The sequence below is a fragment of the Manis javanica genome, chromosome 15, assembly GCF_040802235.1.
Source record: "Manis javanica isolate MJ-LG chromosome 15, MJ_LKY, whole genome shotgun sequence".
Taxonomy (NCBI): Eukaryota; Metazoa; Chordata; class Mammalia; order Pholidota; family Manidae; genus Manis; species Manis javanica.
This window is the reverse complement of record NC_133170.1, coordinates 28,236,026-28,256,145: the sequence shown is the minus strand read 5'-3', so window position 1 is coordinate 28,256,145 and position 20,120 is coordinate 28,236,026. Positions and strand designations below refer to the sequence as shown.

General features: G+C 47.2%; 1 long non-coding RNA gene across 1 annotated transcript in view; it reads left to right on the top strand.

Moving 5' to 3' along the window:
- Positions 1-1,306: 1,306 nt before the first annotated feature.
- The window catches only part of LOC140846455 (uncharacterized), a 76,379-nt gene continuing 57,565 nt past the window's right edge, over positions 1,307-20,120 (top strand). The window contains exons 1-2 of the long non-coding RNA XR_012125550.1: positions 1,307-1,373; positions 1,457-1,534. This is a non-coding gene — a long non-coding RNA (uncharacterized lncRNA). The remainder of the gene's footprint in view (positions 1,374-1,456; positions 1,535-20,120) is intronic.

The window sequence follows — 20,120 nt, the reverse complement described above, 5'->3', positions numbered from 1 at the left end:
GCCCTGGACCTCGAGTAATGGTGGCAGAGAAAGAGCAATGCTGGGTGGGGTCGTTGTCTCGGAGGGGTGGGGTGCTTCTTTTTGGTATGCAGGACTGTCCGCTCATCATTTGTCAGTGGTACCTGCTGCAGCCCTGGCCCACAGTTACAGCTAAAGGAATCACTGTGGTGCAACTCCAAGTCCCAGGGTTGCAGGCATTTCTGTCCCATCCCTGTTGCGCACACAGCACTCAGCGGATGGTGGGTGGTGGTTGGATGGGCTCATTCATGAGTCTCTGGTGTGCGGCTCTGTGCTAAGCTGTGGGAATATGCAGAATATTGCAGATGAGTAGATATGATCCCTGCCTTCGGTAACTCAGTCCGGTGAATGAATAAAGGAAAGAAGGAATAAATGGAAGCTGGGAAGGGCCAGGCCATTCTGCTAATTGCTTTATGAACTGGTAGATAACCCTGAGATGACCCCTCAGATACCCTGCCTTCTCGCGGCATGAGCCATGCCGACATGCTTGGCTACATTGAGTGTTGGTAAACAGCTGTTGTCCAGGTCTCAGCTCTGAACAAGTGGTGTCTTTTAAAGAAAAGGGGACACACTGCCGGGCTACACACCATCCAGGTGGAGAGATTCCAAGACAGATGACTGGGTGCCCAGAACTACACACGTCCTCTCACTTTGACTCTCTTGGTACCAAGGAGTGCCAGGGGCCACAGGCAGTAGAAGGCCAGGGAGCCGGGGTTTTCTTTGGGGTGAAGCTAACTGGTCCTCCAGGGAGCATCCTATGGAATCACTGGGATTCTTGCCTCAGAGAGCCAGCCAAGGAGCTCCCAGGTGCAGAGCTACCCAGAGATCTACCTTTTCAGATAGAGACACCTTCCCTCAGAGGCCAGTGGAAAGGTTCAAAGAAAACACTGGATCTTGTAAAGGAGGGCAACTCAGCAAAATATCCAATTCTCCTGTAGACAAGGCTCATTTCGTATGGGGTTAACCACAAAAGGCAGGTGATGCCTTCCCTCTTGAGCCTTTTCAGTGCAAACACCACAGCCAGAGGCAGCCATGCGCATGCATGTATGAGGGAGAGGGAGAATGAACAGCAGAGAAGAAAGGCAAAACCGGCCCGGGGCATTTCCAGGGCTCTCAAGAACCAGCAGGACAGGGTACCCAAGCAGTGACTGGCAGGACTCAAGTGAAATGGGTCTCTGTACAAAGACACCTGGTGTGGAAGTGGGAACTGGCTGCTTGGCACACCCTTTCCGCCCAGCTCTGCCCTTGAGTCCACACACTGCAGGCTCTGAACTTCCACAGTGTTAACCACAAAGACCAGGAGCAGTCCCTGCTCTATGAGCCACCTCAAGGGAGAGACCAGGAATGGGCCATGGGTATGAGGACATACGGGGACTGATTCACAAGAAGGGAGAGAGGAGAGAAAATGGAGGTGAATTTATATTGCTTCCTGCCCTAGGAGCCATTGTCTGTCCGTGGTCCAGAGTGGAGGAGAATGAGCACAAGCAAATGCAGACCAAGTCTTCAGTGTTGGCAGGTATGAAAGGGGTGGGTTTATACAATCAGACCTGCACATTTTACTGTGAGAAAATGGGGGGAAATGAAGCACTGGGCTTTGAAGGCCGATCAATGTTGATGAACCTTCTCCAATCTGAAGATGCATCTCTTCACCGTCATTACGTACTCCAAGTTCCCATCATCTCTCACCTGCTAATGTGTCTCTCACTTCCTCTCTGCTTCCCTCTCTCCTCTACCTCATTTAACTCATGTCCCATGCCTCAACTAGTTATAGCATATAAATAAAACATATAATCCTTGTCTTAAAACCCTCCAGCGGGTTCCCATTGCTCTCAGATCAAGACAGAAACCTCTCACATGTTCTAAAAGGCCCTGCAGCATCCTGACCCTCCTCCGGCCACCCTGGGCTTTCTCTGGTTATTGCACAATGGTGTGATCACCCTTTAGCACCCAGTTCAACTCGTAATTATATCTGTGGTGATAGTTTAATCAGTAATTTTTGGAGCTAATTGGTGATTCTATCAGTCTTTCCCCCATCAGACTATATAATCTTGAGAACAGAAACCTTAGCCAGTTTCACTCCGTGTTGTAGTCCTGGTGCTGGACAGAGTGCCTGGTGCCTAACAGCTGATGAATAATGTTTGCTGAATAATAATAAAACAAAGAAATAAAGTACTGGGGCCAGTTCATTTCATAGCTGCTTCACTGCTGGAAAGCGTTTGGGCCAGATGAGGAGTCTGGGGCTTGGGAGGGCAGTGACTTGCCTGAGATCACATGGCTGGTCCTGAGTATTATCTGCTCTGCCACTTGGTGGTGGTGGTGGTGCTGTGTGTGTGTGTGTGTAGTGGCACTGACAGCAGGGCCAGCTTCGCCATCACAGCTAAGGGAATATTACCCAGTAAAGTCACTTGCTGTGTGTAATGCTTCTCTGCTTCAGTATCTTCCCCCTTTAGAGATATCCGTGGTTAGCTCCCAGATCTCATTGCTAATCCAAATAAAGAGCACTATAAATTAACAAAAAAATTCTGCCAGATTAGGGAACACATTTTTTAGTTCAATAAGAAATATAGTCTAAGCCTTCTAAATATCAGAACAGACACCAAAATCAACACAATGTCAGAATAGATGACCAATATTTTTTACTAAACAGTAGATTCTGCTCTTTGGCGGAAAAGGCTATAGCTTACACTTCTAGCTTCACACTCATCAGTAAGCTCTGGAAAGGGACTCTCCTGTTTACCATTGTGCTGCTGGGCTCATAATAGGTGATCCATAAATATTTGTTGAGTGAATAAGTGAATGGAACTTTCATTGGGCTGGAAAGCACCCAAAGTGCTCTCGCCATCTGTTCCAGGACTCCTTTGCTACCTCGTTGAAGGCCTATTATTTTATAATACAATTGCTACCAGAAGCAGAAGGCCAGAAACAGATTTGAACACTTTTTACTCATATGAATGTAGGTAAATTACCTAACCTATCTGAGCTTCCACAGCCTCATCTGTTAAAATTAGTACAATGATTCTCTTCTCACCTGAAGATCATTTTTTAACGAATTCATCCTGTCATTGTGTGCTGGGCCCTGTGCTAGTCACTGGGGATGCAGTTCAAAACAAAGCATAAGTAGCCTCTGCCCTTTCTATCAGAGGAGATCGTAAGCAACTACATACAAATAAACATAAAATGGCAGTTTGGGATATGTGCTATGATGGGACCCCTCAGGGTGCCAGAAGAGAGGATGGATTTAGGACTTACTTCAAATGGGTGCTCAGGAAAAAAGCACCCTTTAGGCTCAACCTGAAGGTGAGTTAGGGCTTGGCCAGGGGAGGGGTTGGGGTTGCAGGTAGAGGGAAGAGCACCTGCAAAGGCCTGAGGTAGGAAAGAGCTGGGGAAGCCAGTGGGGATTGAAAGCAGTCCAGGGGAGCCCGTCAGGCAGAAGGCCTGATGGGAAGGGAGACAGGTGACACCCGAAATATTTTAAGGAGGGCAGGGACACGATACCCCTCGCAAGTTAAGAAAAGCGGAGGCTGCTGGGTGGAAACTTTGGGACTGAGCAACAAATAACCAAATCTCAGTGCTCCTCTCAGTGTTGAGATAAGAATTTTATAAAGATGATCGGGTCCAAACAAGAACGACAGTTGCAAAGAAACAGCCCACACGCTAATTTAGCTGTGACCAGGGAGGGTGAGAACCCTGATCTCTGATGCCTCTTGCCAGCGCCTCTTGCACTATTTCTTGTCCTGTGGTTCCTGACTTCTGCAAGAGGGGGTGGCCACAAAGCCGAGCGGGACGGGAGTTCTGGAGCCGCAGGAAAACGTGTCGCCCGGAGCCTCTGGCAGCTCGCGTTCCGGACTGGAAACGTGTTGCTCCAAGGCCCTGGGGCAGCGTCCTGTGTAGGTTGCTCAGCCCTTTCTTTTTATTTCCCTCCCAGGCCTTACCTGCCTAAACAAACAGCCTGAGCCTCCCACTCGCTGCACCCCCGCCTCCGGGACAGGAAACAAGCAGTGACAGCTACCCGCCCGCGCCTCCCTCGCGGACAGCGGCGCTGCCGGCTAGCAACGCGGCGGCGCTGCACTGCGATTGGCTGCGCCGGGGCTAAGCGGCCCGGAGCTCGTCCAATCAGGGGCCGGGCCCGCCGCCGCGCCGGGAGTCCTCGCCGCCGGGAGGCCGTGGGGAACGAGGTTTTACATGCCTGTGGTATTTGCTCAGAGGGGCATGACCACTTTGGGCAAGTCTTTAAATGTGAGTCAGCTTTCGGCCGATCCCTGGGAAAAATTCCTTCGGTGTTGTCAGGCAAGGTTCGCTAGCTGCAGCATTTTTTTTTTTTTTTTAACAATTCAAAAGGGATAATCCACTGAATGGGGAAAGGCATTCGGACCCTGTCCCCGGCTCCCAGGAAGGGGCCGCGGACAGTGCGTGGGGCCAGGCACCTCAGCTGCACCGGCGCCCTTGGTAGTGGGTGTACTCGAAGGCCAGGGCGCCTGCCTTTTCCTTCCTGTGCCCTCGGGCTCCGACTTCGGTGGGGCACACAAGGGCCGGGGAGGAGGGGTGCACGGAATGCAGTAGGAAGAATGCCCCCTGGAGTTGTGCAGCGTACCTGCCTCAACGTGGGACAGGCCTAGCCTACTTTCCTTTCACCCTCAGCTTCCCATCACTCTGTGGTCCCAGCCTTGGCCCCGGCCCTTAGTCATCTCTCCACCTCTCTATGCTTCAGTCTCCTCTTTGGCAAAGTCAAAGGCAGCCAGTAGAGGAAGGAAACTGGTCTGGGAGCGTGGGATCTTAGGTGTCCTCTTAGCTTAGTTTCTCTAATTACTTAGGCAGGTCACTTCAGCACGCCCACCCTCAGTTTCCACATCCGTAAGAGGGGAGTTGCTCTAGCAGAATCCTTCAGGGTGGTGGGGGTGGGGGGTCCAGTTCCATGAGTAGCTGCACCAGGCCGTCCCTGTCACCGGTTCTAGAGCCTGTCCCGTGGGATGGATAGAGCCTGCGGCCTGCCAGCCTGCCCCAGCACAGCTTTGCAGAGGCTCCCGTCGTCCTCCTGGCTTTGGCTCCCCACGGGGCATCTCAGATGCGCTCAGCAGTCAGGCCTGGGAGCACCGAGGGGAGGAACCACCGCAAAAGGCTGCGGGAATTGAGCAGGGACTGGTGGGATTTGTGTGCGATTTGATCTTAAATGAACATCTTCTGCAAAAAAAAGAGGCAATCTGGCATCTGTTACTGGTGAGTTAATAGCTTAGTCATCTTGGTAATAGGGATAGTACACTGCAAAGACCTCTTTAGCTCACGTGGCCCCAAAATATAAAAAGGGTTGACCAGAGAGGCTGTAGAGTCTCTGCGTAGGAATCCTTTAAAGATTAGGTAGCACCATACTGTGTCGTTTGAGGGATTTTGAAATCCAGGCCAAAGGAAATGTTAGCACTGGATACTTTTGTGTGAAAAGCATGGTTTGATAAATAGGCTTTGCACTCATGGGTGTGACCTTGGGCGAGTCACCTGCCTATTCACAGTCTCCTTTCCATTTGCTGCAGGATGAGGGATTAGACTAATTGACCTCTCAAAGTCTCCTCCAGCTCTGACACTCTATAATTAAATGGAATAATGTGTGAATAATTGCTTTGAAAACTACACAGCACTGGGGGGTCTTTTTGTGGTTATTTTTGTATAGATAAAATGACTGAGAGTTCATTAAACTCAGTGACTGGTTGTAAATCAGGTCACCCACTGCCTACCATCTGAAACCTGAAACAGGGCATTTGGCAACAAGGTTTTGCTGTGGCCTGTGAATCGGTATTTTTTTATCCTGTTCCTCTGGTTTGCACCCTGAGCCAGCCACTGTTCTCACTCTGCCTCGCTTTCTCCAACTCACCTTGCTTTTTCCAACCGCTTGTGATTCAGGTGAATTGTGCTTTTGCCAAGCTAGGATTCCCTGGAGACAGAACTGCCAGTCTGGAGGAAGAGCAACTAGAACCAGATTGGTTTGCCATCACTAACGTTGACCAACCGCTTTCTCCTGATGTGATCTTCCCCTTCTCGTCGGGGTTCTGAGCTTTGTGGAGATGGGGATAGGTTGAAGATAAAGAAGGCAAGGGTAATCATAAAGGAAAGAGAAAGACAGAAGTTTGTTTTTGCTTTTTAAATTATTTCCACTGATTCAAAAATAGAGGACATCTAAGCTATGATAAGGAGGTGGGCTGATCATTATATACTCTGCAAACAGAGGATTCCTAAAGACCACGGGAGACAAGTACAGAGTTTTGTTCTATTTGGGCAGCTCAGGTTTGTCTTCACAGGAGATGCCATCTGGGATGGAGAGAACTTCTTCCTGCAGTGAGAGGCATCCCTAGGCTGAGGGTAAGGCATGAGCAAGGCAGAGAGACAGGGCAGCACGTTGTGGCTTGGGTCTCTGGAAGGTCAGGTGCCAGGTGAGTTGGGAGAATAGGGTGTTTGGATGAATATGGCGGCCCTGAAGCTGGAAGATAAAGACCATTATTAATGGAAAGGAAATTTGGACCTTTTTTTTTTAGGAAATGGAGAGCAATGGCAGACTTTTCTATAGGTAGAAGGGACCAGTGGTGAAGATCCTTCAGGTTATAAGTGAAATTCAGGTCATGCACAACAGTTTAAAAATGAAATGGATAAGCATAGGATGGGATAGGAAATACCAAAGGATGTACATGCAGGAAGTATTGTGTCATGAAATCTATGCATGTGTGTGTGTGTTTGTGTGTGTGTTCTGGGTCATGGTATAAAATGTACTTAGTACCCTGGGTCACGGTTTAAACAGGTTGAAATCCATTGGATTTGCAAACCCTTCAGGCTGCATCAGGGGTGGTGGGCTAGAGAGGGAGGGACAGGAAGTTCTTGCAAACAGGACAGGTGATTTGCATTCCCTCCCACCTCAAGTTCTTGAGAAGGAAATTGCTTAACTTTTGAACAGAGTTAACTGATCTCTTCCAAGGCCTCCCTCAGAGAGAATGCGGTTAGGTTACTCTGTTTGCCCTGCTGAGTAATGGAGAGGACCATCGAAATATCCGGTGCCTCGCTTCATTGGCAGGCATTTGCTTAACAGTGCACATAGTTGGGCCAATAGTTAGAATTCAGTTCCTTCCAATCTCTACCAAGGAATTGGAAGAGTCCTTCCAATCTCAGACCCCCATGGCCCTGGTACAGATCATTCCTGTGACTTAAAAACCATTGTGTTTTTCCATTCAAACAAAACATGCCTTTGCTATAGCCAGCTTTGGGGGATGTGTACAGTTACCTGATATCATACGACTTGGTACCCAGGTAAAGGTGGGAGACATCATCCCCCACACATGAGGAATTAGTGGCACTTAATATTTCAGAATGTCCTGTGTTCAGTCATATGAGGGTCTCAAGAGAGCTGAGCTGTAGGGAAGCCCTCCGGGGATAATGTAGCTTCCACGTGATACAGTCACAGTTCATCTCCTTTCTGCTGGCCTCAGAAAAACTGGAGAGCCACTGGCTACCATCTGCCCTACAACATACCCATTACTTCGAGACCGGCTCTAAGAGTCTATGCGAGCCCTTCCTTCAGCCCCTTGCGTGCAGCAGGGGTGCACATACTCTCCAGAGCACAGCCGTGTGGAGGATGTCACTCCCTTGCTGTAATGTAATGTGGCCCAGGCCAGTTCTTTTGAAGGTGACCGAGAGTGTGCCGGTATGCTTACATATTGTGCACACCCATGTCCTTTCCTTACCCAAACCAAACCCTGTATCTGGCACGGATGCCAGTTCATTTACATAGCTCCAGAACACTGCCTCTTGGTTATACCTTCAGGGCAAACATACCCACACCTCTCTTTGGACTCCATAAATCTGCATATCCTTCCTTTCTGAGCTGGGATTTTTCCAGCTCTTTGTCCCTTGTTCCTGACTGCTACCAAATCTGTAGTAGCAAAAGCAATCTATCTATCGTGATGAAAACACCATTATATGCCAAATTGATACTGGGCACTTTATATATTCGGAATTCCAAGAGATATTATTATCTCTTTTACAGATAAAGAAACTGTGACTTGGAGATTGTTACAAATTTCACATTTAGTTAATGATCAAGTTGAGTTTCAAAACGTAGTTTCTCTAGATTATAACCCCACACTTTGACCCCCTGAGGTGCACGAGTTCTCCTGATTCTCTTCAATATCCTCCTTCTACAACAGCAAGGAATACTTCCTCTTTTGTCCCACTGTATTCTTAGAAAAACCATTAAAACTCACCTAACCTCTTTAAAGAGAGAGTCTACATGGAATTCAGTTTTACGCTGGGACCGTACCGAGGAAGAGTTTCCAAAAGTCCTGTGTCCAGACTCCTGCCTTTTGACAGTCCCTTGCCTATGGGAGAAAGAATTGTTCTCTGTCCCCAGATCCAGGAAGAATGGGAAGGAAAGTGCCCTTACACATACCTTATCTAAAGAGGCTTGAACTGTGAGCCCACTGTGCATGCCTCTGCCCACCCAACACCACCTTCTCCATCACTCACTCACTCCTTTTTCCCAGCCTTGCCCTTCTCTTTGGACACCTTCCTTTGGACAAACATTATTGTGTCAAACACCAGTGGTTCCACAAGTGTTGGAATGCATCTATATCAACCATCTTTGATGTGAGTAACACTGCTCTGGGCATTGAAGTAATCGGCTTAAGCAACAGCCACTCTGCAGATCCATGGGTTAAGATCTGGGCTGACCAGATGCACAGGAAGCATATGATGAGAGGGTAGTGTACATTTCCACAACTGCCAGGTTGGAAAACAGACCATCCTTTTGACCAGCCTGACATAACGTGTTCCCTTTTTTCCCTTTGTTCGGAGCAAAGAATCAAAGAAGTCCGTGAGTTGGAAAGGTTCATGGGGGTCACATAACTGCCACTCTTCCCACCTGATGCAGGAATCTGCACTTGCTCATCCAACTTCTTGCACTCCCACCATGTATGCGCTAACTTGCTGTTTTTCATGGACTACTCTCCCCATTTTTAGAAAGCTTTAACGCTAGGCAAGTCATACAATTCTCTAGCAAGTTTGATCTGATTCCCCAGTACTTCCACTCAGGGTCCCATTTCCATTCCTTGGGGTGACAGAAGTTCAAATCCCTCCTCCATATGATAGTCCTTCAAATACCTGGGGGCAAATTTGATATCATTCTTAGCTTGCCCAGCTGGTGCCAGTTTTGTACTCATGTTGGCATTCCTGGTAAAGTCAATCTCGTGCAAGGGGGACTCAAGTAAATGAGTGAATAATGAGCTTTCACCATGTGCCAACTCCCTTCAAAGACTTTATCTCATTCAATTCTGTGTCCTGCCTCTGAGATAAGAACACTTTCCATTTTATAGAGGAGAAAATTGTAGCTCATGTGGTTAGGGGTTTAGGCCAAGGTCATGTAGTTAGATATTGACAGAACTGGCCCATTAACTTGAGCCTTGTACCAAACACATGTACATTCTGTTTTTCTCTTGGTATGTGATTTTCACCCAGGCAAGGATGGTACAAGACATCCGAGATACAGGGCTTTTCCATCTTTAACTAAATATGAACATTGAAAAGAGGTGATGTGTATCTCTGCAATCCCAAGGCTTACTTGGTAGAGCGCTTTTCTCTAATCCTCCCCCACATGATTCTGGTATAGATTGTAACACGATCCGGGGCAGCCTCTCCATTTTTGCAGAAAGACACAGAAAGATAGGTTGATGGTTTCTAACTATCTCAGGGATAGTGTCAAAATCAGAATAGAACCTCTGACTCTCAAAAGACAATTTTTTTGTACATAAGCAGAAATTGTTAATTTCACACATGTATGCTCAGAGTGGAAATACTGGAGATATTTGTTGCTTTTCCATAATATTTTTGGAATACAGGAGCCCTCTGGTGGCCGGAAGAGCAGGAAGGTGTCCTTGGGAAAGGCAGTCTGAGATTTCCTGCCACAACTTCCTTACGATCTCTAGCTTCATTTTGAGCTTAGTCCTCCGACATTTATCCTCTTTCTTCCTATTTTCATGGAGGACTACTTGCTTTCTGTCTGTCTGCCCTTCTTTCCCCCAGGAGTTTCTCTCTGCACCTTCCCCTCTAGCCCCAGCTGTCACCCCCTTGCCCCTGGAATCTCTTCTTCCTGAAGTCTTTGGCCTCAGAGGACCCTTTCTGAAACCCGGCCAGTTCCCCTGTGGCAGGTGCTGAGCGACAGCTGCTGCTTCAGTCGTGTGGAATTCAAATCCCTGGTGGGTGTTTAGAGCCTGCAGATGGATTAACTAATGATGCCTGTTCATCAACAAGCATCTGCAGCATCCTGCTAAGCACACGGTGGATGCTGATCATCCCCCAGAACCCAGCTTCCTTAGAAGGAGCAGATGAGCTTCCTCTCCTTAGGCACAAGGCGCTGACAACACATAACCTGGTCCCCGCAGGGGGCCAACTGTTCAGATCCCGGCTGTGCTGAGTTCCTGTGTACAGCGCTTGCGTGTGCAGATGCCTGCTTTCCTCATTGCGGCCCGCATGGAATGGTCTGTCTTCTGTAAGTCCATGCCACACTACGGCTAGCAGCACAGACAGACCCACAAAATAGATATTCCACAGGTGGACAACTGAGAATTGACCATCAGTCCAGAGGCCAAAGCTGTAGTCGTGACTTCAGTGAATCCCAGAAGGGGAAAAAGAAAGCTAAGATAGGATGAGGCAGAAATTCTGAATAAGATTTTAGTCTCAATCACTCTGGCTTTCAGTGCAATAGGGTGATGGGATAGTGTAGCACTTAGAAAACATTGAACACTTGAGAAAAAATACCACCAATAAAATGAGCTGGTGACTTTATTACATTATGATGCTTAACACTTAGAGCAATCAGTGAAATAGGCCAATTCATTGCCCTCACTTCAGAGACGATCATAGCACCCTCCCCTCGCCATCCAGAATATGCTGCAAGAGGGTGGCCAGGATTGAAATTAGAAAGAGTTTCTGGGCTTGTCAGAAGGTAAAGGAAGAAGAGGGCTCTGGGAGGATCAGAAAGTTTGGAAAGAGCAGACTTCTATAATCTGCAGAAGAAATGTCTGGTGAGGTGGAGGGGGTCACGGAGGGCATGGTTACTAGGGTCCAGCTCAAACCAGAGATTGTGCAGAAGGGACAGTGCAGACAGGTGTCTGCCTCTGCTTCCTCTCCAGCAAGGGCAGTGGCCACTGGACCGAGCGCGATAAACTGAGGCTCAACAGTGAGGGCTGGGGGACCATGGGAAAGTGTCGCCTGCGAGGCTGCAGATTTCTTTCCTCCCCAGGTTTTAAGAAAGTACAGCTATGTCAGTTTGGAAGCCTGCATATGGGCCTGGGTGAAGCCCTACCTCAACGATGGATGAGCTGGCCCTGGGGATGTTCCTTCCAGACCTGTCACTGTAGAATCGCACTTGTTTGCCAGGCTTCTATCGATTTTTAAAGTCATGCTTAGGAGTTTAGACTGAAAGGGTGATGCTGGAGTGTGTGCTCAATCTGTCATCATAATCAAGTTTGTCTCAATAGGCTGCCTCCCTGCCCTTTATCACCTCCAGCCAAACCGCAGATACTCTCACCATGCTCAGTTCCTGACATAACTTACAGGATTCACCGGAACTTTGTCATTCCACGAGGAACCCTTGAAATAAAGCCAGTACGTGGTTTATTGAATGTTTCCCTTGGTTCAGTGTATGTGCACGTACCACAGTGTCCTTTTTAATAGCTCTATCTGGATTGATGTGGTCAGTTCTCTGTTCTCATACTAAGCTTTGGGCAAAGAGCCTGGACTGGGCCTATTAAATGTACTTTGTTTAGCAGCTCATTCCAAGGACAGGTGCTAAATAAATTATCTTTTTATAGTAATGCTGATGACATAATGAAAAAGCACACTGGATTGAAAGACTAGTTTAGTCCTTGCCTGTCACCAATTAGCCACATGACCTTGAATATCTCACTTTGTTTCTCCAGGCCTCAGTTGTCACATTTTTCAAGGAAGAGACTTGGACCAGGTAACTCTGAAAGGCAGCTCCAGCTCTGGAATTTTTTCCTTTCCCAATGGTGCCTCTGTCCAAAAGACTGCTAGCTCTGCAGGGGCAGGGGCGAGCTGTGCCTGCAGCACTCACAGAGCTCCCAGCCAGACTCTGGCCCTTGAAGGAGGGGTTGATGGGCTGGGGGGTAAGGAGCACTCATGTGTCTGTTAATAGAGTCGTTATATCCGGCCGCTCTCCAGGAGCAAGCTAATGGTACATCAGAGTAAGAGGCACTCAAAAAAGGCTGGAGAGACAGGTTTTCCTTCCAATGCCCTCTTGTTGTCTTACCTACTGTGTGCTCTGTTCTTTACCTCCATGAAGAACTGCTGAAAGCCACCCCGGGCCCCAGCTCTGGAGGAAAGCATAGACTGCAGCTTGTCAGTCTAAAACCAGAGGCTGGGGCCGGGCTGTCAAGACGTGTGGAAAAATGCTCCTCACCCCATAAGGAGTTGAGAGAACTCTCCTGCCTCATGACAAGTCAAGATTTATGCTTTTCTATGAAAATGTTCATGTAAATGGAAAGAATAGGCTAGAAAGTGTGGCACAAAGCCGAGGAATTGTGAAGGGTAAGATTCCTCAGCTGTCAGAAATATCAGTGGAAGGGGAAACAGGTGGTGAATCCCTGCTTCCCTTACACAAATATTTTAAGTGGATCATAAACCTCCTCTGTTCTCTCAACCAGTAAGTCTTCACCGTGTTTCAGTGCTGGCAGCTTAGGATTCCAGAGACTCTTCCAAACCAAGCAGGAGCATCACTGCTAATGACTGCTGGTGTGAGGTAAACAGGCTTTGGTTCTGTGACGCTGGCTGGGGTCCTAAGTCCCTTACTCTGATAGCAGATGAGGAGGCTGGCCCAACCGCCTGGGCTTGATTGACTTCGGGACAGTTGATGGAAATGTGTCTCTTTTTCTTTCTGATAACTGAGCCCTTGCATAACGGAGGTATGTTTGCCAGACAGGCAAGGTGGGAAGTCTTGGCAGCAGCTCTGGGCGAAACCAGGAAGAACATGATGAGGCCAATTGAAAGAGGACGTCACTGGTTTCTAATGAGGGGGTGCAGGTTCAGAGGAACAGGGCCTGGGGGGCAAGTGCAGCACAAAAGGGGATCATGTGTCCAGCTTAGAGAAGGGAAATGCTTTGAGAAGTAGAAAGGGGTCTAAAGTGAGGAGACCAGTATATTTGAGAGTCTTTTAAAGAAATTGGTCAGAGATTGAGGCAGTAGTAAAGCTCGTTATGTGAGCATGGGGGGGATTCTGCTCTCACTGGACAGGGGAGATAAAATTCTTTTGGGACCTAGCCCTTTAGCTGGCTTTGGCTTTGTTTTTTTTATTGCGATCTGAGGAATAGGACCCCTCTTGTCCTCCATTCACTGAACAGCCAGTTGTGGAAGGCCTGCTACATGCCAGTCAGCTTCCTAGGAATTGGAGACAGAGTGGTCAGCAAAAGAAAGGTTTGTTCCTTAAATAGAGATTACATTCCAGTACAGACAATAAACAAGCAAGGAAATAAATGTTAGGCAGAGATAAGGATTATGAAAAATAAATAACTTAGGGCAAAAGGACAGCAAATCATGGGAGGGCTAGCTGCTGTAGACCAGGGAATGTCTCTCGGGGAGGTGACGCCTGGGTGGAGATCTGAATGGGGAGGGGAAATGGTCAGGTGTGTACCGTGGGGCAGAGCTGGGTTCCCAGCAGAGGCTGATGCCCTGAGGTGGAATAACAAGGAGGCCAGGTTTCTGAAAGGGGAGTATTGATCCCTGGTGGGAAATAAGAATCTCTATTTCTGCCCAAATGCAAAAAAATGAATTCGCTGTAAAGAGGCTCATCTCTTAGAAACTGGCCCAGGATAGCCCTCTGAGGACAAGGCTATTAGTGAAGAATAGCCTAGACGGACCACGAAACTTAGGACCTTTCAAGAAGCAAGAAGGGACCCTGCAGACAATCCATGACCTGTCAGTGAGGGTCTGAGACACAGTACTTCAGATCAGACCATAGCCGCGGGTCTCTGGGCCAGCCCAGGAGCCTATCACCCTCCATTGCCTGAGCATGTTTGGAGGGAATGCAAACCCAGTATTAGCCTCAGAGGACTAGGAAACTTCCCCAGTTCCCCACTTTTCCTCACTGTCTTGCCAATAGGTTTCAGCCCCAGGCAAGTTCACTATGGATTCAGAGACCAAAGAAATGACAGTGGAAGGTTCTTGGGGTGAAAGGGTTTATACCCAACTTTATTCCCATGGTGGCAGGTCAGTCACTAAAATCCTGGCCACTCAGAGCAAGTCTGCATGCAACAAGCCAGTCTCTGCCTCTGGGCCTGTCTATCCCCACAGCCATATCAGTCTCTGTCCTCAGCACTGCCACCACTCCAGCCTCTGCTCTCCAGCAGCCTTGCATCAGTGCCACCATGTAGCCCAGAGCACTGAGTGGAGCTCTTTATATAGAGTCAATAACAACATATTGCCAACACGTGTGTAGTGAGCTAGCCAACCAGGGCCAGGTGAGAATCCTGGCCACAGGAACCTTCCCTTTATCCACACTCATTAACCTACTTGGAATCATTAGATATGAATTTTCCTAGTTATCTGTAAAGATATTTATATTTCCCAGTAACTTTGTCTCTTAAAGTACCCCCATGAGGGCAGGGCCCTTGCCTAACTCCCAGAATTCCCATGGGAAGCAAAGCGGCCAACACAGAACTTGATACACAGTTAGCCTGTGTCCTGCTGTTATTTAGTAAGTGCCAGAGTTTATTACTTACCTTGCGAAGGATCTGTCTTATTTGTTCCACATGTAATCTCACTTAAGCTTCCAGGGTTACCCCAATTTATAGAATTGTGGAGGCAGTGAGCAAGCCCTTTTTCACCAGCTGTGGTCCTTTGTGACTTCCCAAACCTGTCTCTGTCTGCAGCCTTGTCCCTCACACTGATGCATTCTTACAGATCCATGGCCATGAGAACAGCACAGGCTTGGTGGGGTGGGCTGTTTGTGACCTTTATTAGCTGTACAACCTTGTAACCTAACCTCAGAAGCACAGATTTCTCATCTGAAAGTTGGGAGGTTTACCTTCTGAAAGTTACTGTCTCATCTGCCATCGTTCTGTCCTGCCTGAGGGTTCTAACCCCAGGCAAGTTCACTGTGGATTCAGTGAGACAGAGGAATAACAATGGAACATTCTTGGGGTGAAAGGGTTTATACCCAACTTTATTCTGCCAGTGGTAGATTGAGCCTTAGAATCACATCTGCATCTAACAGTCTGCAGGTCTGTAATCCTCCTTCATCTCTGCCTCGCCCAGAGCACTGGGCAGAGCTCTTTATATAGTGACTCAGTCAATAATAGCTTATTGCCTATGGGTGTGGAAACAGTCGTCTAATAGGAGGCCAGTTACACCATCAAGTAGTTCAGGTTCAGGTGAGGATCCTGGCCATAGGAACTTCTATTTTCCCCAAACGTTCCCACATTTAATAGGGCACAATCATAGATGTTAAGAAGACAAAGTCAATAAATATTATATGCAGTTTATAAACTCTGAAGTGTGCATTGAGGTTGCAATCACACCAGCAACCTCCTCCTGATCATTTGAATAGTCTCTTGCTGATCTTTTCCAGCAGTGATGCTTTGGGTTTTTTTCTTTAATGAATAAGTTAGCATTGGATTAGTTGAAAGACTAAATATTTTTCCCTTCAATTCTGACATCTTATCTTGATTCATCTCTCCCATTTCCCCTTCAGGAATCCCTGGAGCCCACTGGGTTGAGGCTTGAATGAATAATTTGTAATGACCCCCAGGTTTTTTCCAAGGACAGAAATATTCAAAACCCATTTTCCCATCATTCAAATAATTTCAATTTAGTACCTATGGGGTGAGCTCCTGGTCTCTGGTGTATGTTATAACTAGAGACCATAGGGAATGAAAAGGAGACAGAGGAGCGAGCACGGGCACAGGCCACACGGGATGAAGGGCGCACACATAATGGCGATACCACGCAAAGTAAAGCAGGTGGCATCCCCCGAGAGCAAAGTGCCCTGAACACGGAGGAGTGAGCAATCAGAAATGACCAGGAGGGCTAGGCTCACTTTCTCAGTGTGGCTGCTTTTCCTGTTGGGCATCTCTCTGCCCAAACTCTTGGCTCCTCACCTGCTGCCGGGGTCACGCTGATGGAATGGGGTAGGGACCTTCCTTCCCATATGGGCAGTGGGTTTTCCTGGGAGTTAGAGGCCTCTGAACCAGTGGTCAGAAGGCCAGGAGGGAGGGAAAGGAAGGTTGAATCAGGGCTTAGGAGAAGAAATGAGCTTGGTCTTGCAGAGATTTGTCTTGCACCAGGACCCCTTGGGTTTTATACCTGGACCTGCACCACAATCCCCTGCTCAGCAGGAGCCTTGGTCTCAGCAGGGCTGAGAGGAGCGTGGACCCGGTCACTGAGACCATCCAGCTGGGCTCTCTCTGTCCTTTGTCAGGGCCCAGGAGGCCCCGTATCATTACTGCAGAGCACTCCACTTCCCTCCAGCCTCATTACGCAGTACATTAGCTGTGGGAACTAAACCCATTACTAAAAGGAGGGGGTGGATTTGGCACAGGGGGAAAGAGGCCTTCTCAGATCAAGCTAACAACTTGTGCCTATTAAGTAAAGAAGATCATTAGAAAATTCCCATCTCCTCCTCTTTCCTCCCCCGACCTCCCCCCACCCTCACTTGCACGTCAGAGGTGGAGAGAGCATTGGCCTGTTTCTTGCACACACACCCTACCTTAAAGGGGCCTTGCTTGGTTGGGATGGAGATGAGAAATTGCTTTGATGTTGAGGCAAGTTTTAAGTGAGCAGGACTTTTCTTCTCTCAAAGATGGGTCTTTTGGGGCTCATTGGAGACAGTGACTAAATAATAAAGTCTCACTTCATGACTATTTTCTATCACCCCACAACAAAATAGACAGAGAGGAATGGTTTTATTTCTACTATTCAGTAATATGAATATTAGAATTGGAAAGTCACTTTGAGATCAATCAGTTTAACCCTGTTTTAATCACGGAGACACCAAAGCCCAGAGAATGTAAGTGATGGGCCCCACACCTTACAAGAACCTCATGGATCTCGTTTACAAGTCTGGGCCTCTTTATTTTCCAGCAAGCTTCCTCCAGTTTGCTCATTTCCTCTTCCAAGCTTCCTCCCTCGTTGGCTCTGTTCCCTAGCTAGGAGTTGGAGAATATTCTTAAAGAAATCTATAAAGCACCTTCGATGTGAAGCTACATGGGACTTGGAGAATCAACAGTGGCCTTGCCACGTGCTTTTTCTCTCTCCCAGGTTTAAAACCAGCATAAAAAAACACCACCGAAAATACAGTCCATGCCTCTAGTCTCAGGAAAAGCTCTGGTTGAGCTTTCTCTGAGCTGTTCCTGGCCCTGACAGAAATATTAGAAACTTCACCCCCGTTTCTGCCCCTATAGCGTCCTCCCCACACCATGGCTCTTTCCAATGGCCATTTCTACCCAGATACTGACCTGGGAATTGTGCCTTCTGATCACACCTCTCCCCTCTGAATGTTTGAGCTCATCCGCAGACTGCCCACTGGGAGAGGAGAATGTGGAGAAGGTCAGCCCTGGGGAGGCTCTGCTCCAGCTGCCTCGGGTCACGGGAGGAAACAGGTACTGGGGGCATTTCCAAAACTCAACCATCCTCATTGTGTGGATTACAGAGAAAAGACACTTCGCTCCTTAAATCAGAACCCTTATTTAAAAAAATTGTGTGTGTGTGTGTGTGTTCACTGCAGTCTATACAAAGGTCTGATTAGCATTTCCTTTTCAGTTGCTCCTTTCCCATCCCAGCTGCACCGATTGTGGTCAGTAAAACAGAACTGGTGCAGTTAACAGTTCAGGAAAGCAGCTGAAAGGGAAAAGGCCGAAGGAAACAACAAGGGAATGCGTTTTCTTCGAACTTGAAGAAACTATTGCAATTAAAATGACAGAGAGAAGAGATGAGATATTTGGAGAAAGTAGACAACTATTTCAAATGAACATTTCAAATAAACAGGAGCCTGAATCAGATGGGGAAAAGGGGGAGAAAGGTGACTCAAACTATCTATGCTGAGAAACGGGTGACTCCCACCCCCAACAAAAATGCAAAAAAAAAAAAAAATGAAGAATTTTTCCGAAGAATGAATGGGACAGAAAGGGCTGGAGTTTTAAAAAATGAAAAGCTAGAGATGGACATTTCTCTGTTTCCTTTCCCAGATATTTCTTTTTATTAGCACCCCTTTTAATATGTTTCTTCCTAATAGAGGGAAATGCAATTGTCTGGTCTTCAGCCTTAGGAGTGATGTGGCTTCTTATTTTTGAGTGATTTAAGCAGTATAGTTAGGGTCGATCTAACCATCCTTGCTTTGGACTAGATCTAGATTCTTTTCCTAGGTTTTCCCCTTGATGTTAAGCATATGTCCTTCTACTAAGTCACCTCCTTCTTCCCTTTAACGTTTTGGGGTGCTGGGGAACTCCATGAATCTATGTTGGAGAAGTACTTACGGCTCAGTAGAGGGAGGGCACTGGAGAAAGTGCGAACAGTGTTCATAATGGTGATCTTGGGAATCCTCTAAAAAGATTGCCTGCAAAACATAGCTGTGACTGCTCCTTTGTATAGGCTTATAACTTTCCCCTCAAAATGACCTAATTGGGACTGAAATATCTCCAGCTGGCTCTCAGCTCCAAGGAAATTGTTCCTGGAAAGCGTGACCTTCTATTGTCTGTTTTCAAATTTGCAAGAGAGCAGGGGGATATGTACTTAATTGAGAAGTGTCAGTATTGAAGTTCACATTGGGAGGAAGCTGCCAGTAGTTGGGAAGGGACTTGGAGTGACAGACAGGACCATCCCCCTTTGATCATCATCATAGCCCAAAGCCAATGAGGTGTATTTGTGGGACCTCACAGCGGTCCTAAGCCTTGTTCTCTCTCCCGGTCTGGCCGTCAGCCCAGTGTACCAGTAGCAGAGAGTTTAAGACCTTGAGTCAGAGACCTCTGCTTGAATTTCAGCCCCACCACTTACTAGCTAAGCAAACTCGAGCTAGTTACTGGCTTCTGTAAGTTGCTTCATTTTAAGCTTGGGATACATTATTTGCTGCCAAAAATTGTTGGGATGACTGTTAAAATGCATGTAAAGCACCTACCTCATGATAAATTCTTAATACATTTAGAAATACTATGTAATGGATCAGAGATGGGAAATCTGGTGTTGAGATACTTATGAGTTAAAAACTGGCTCCATGGCTTCCCAGCTGGGTAAGCCAGGACAATTAACCTGCTTATTAACCTGTCTGTGCCTCAGTTTCTTCATCCATAAAATGCGACTAAAATATCTACCCCATTACGTGGACTGAATTAGATAATTGCTTATTAGGTAGATAATACATGGTGATTTATCATGGGATTTACATAAAAATTACCTTCTTATGCTTATTTCCCAGAATCGTGTTATCCCTGCCATCAGCTATGTGTGTGACCTTTAACAGGTTGCCTAATTCTCAAAGATCTCAGTTCTCTGTCTAGTAGATCTAGATTTCTATTGTCTATTCCAACTCCAAGATTATGTGAACTTTTTATTTTTATGAGTTTTTGGTTTCAAAAATGCCTAGTACTTAAAGAACTGAGTTTCCAGAGCCACTGCCAGGGTATCCTAAAGAAGCCCCTGTTCCTTGGTGAGCCTCTGCCCACCTCATCTTACTCAGCAACTCACTGATGTGCCACAGGCTTAGGCAAAGAGCAGCCTCCCAGGAGGAGAAACCCCTGTATTCTGTGAGCTACAGTGCAGCCGAAGACAGAGGGTAGCTGAATATGCAAGGAAAATATTGAATGCAAAGCAGATCCTTGAAAGTTCAAACGTACGTGATGATTAAACAGAACTGGGTGAAGAGTATAGGCTCTGGAGTCAGAACTCATGATGGGTTCAAATTCTAGCTCCGTCACTTATAGCAGTTTGGTGTTGGACAATCTCCTTTATCATTTACTGAGCCTTGGTTTCCCCTGCTGTATAGAGGGGCTTGACAAAATGGAATAGTTCCTGATTAAATGAGATGATCCATGTGAGGTGCTCAGCACAGTGGCTGGCATATCATGAGCCTCACA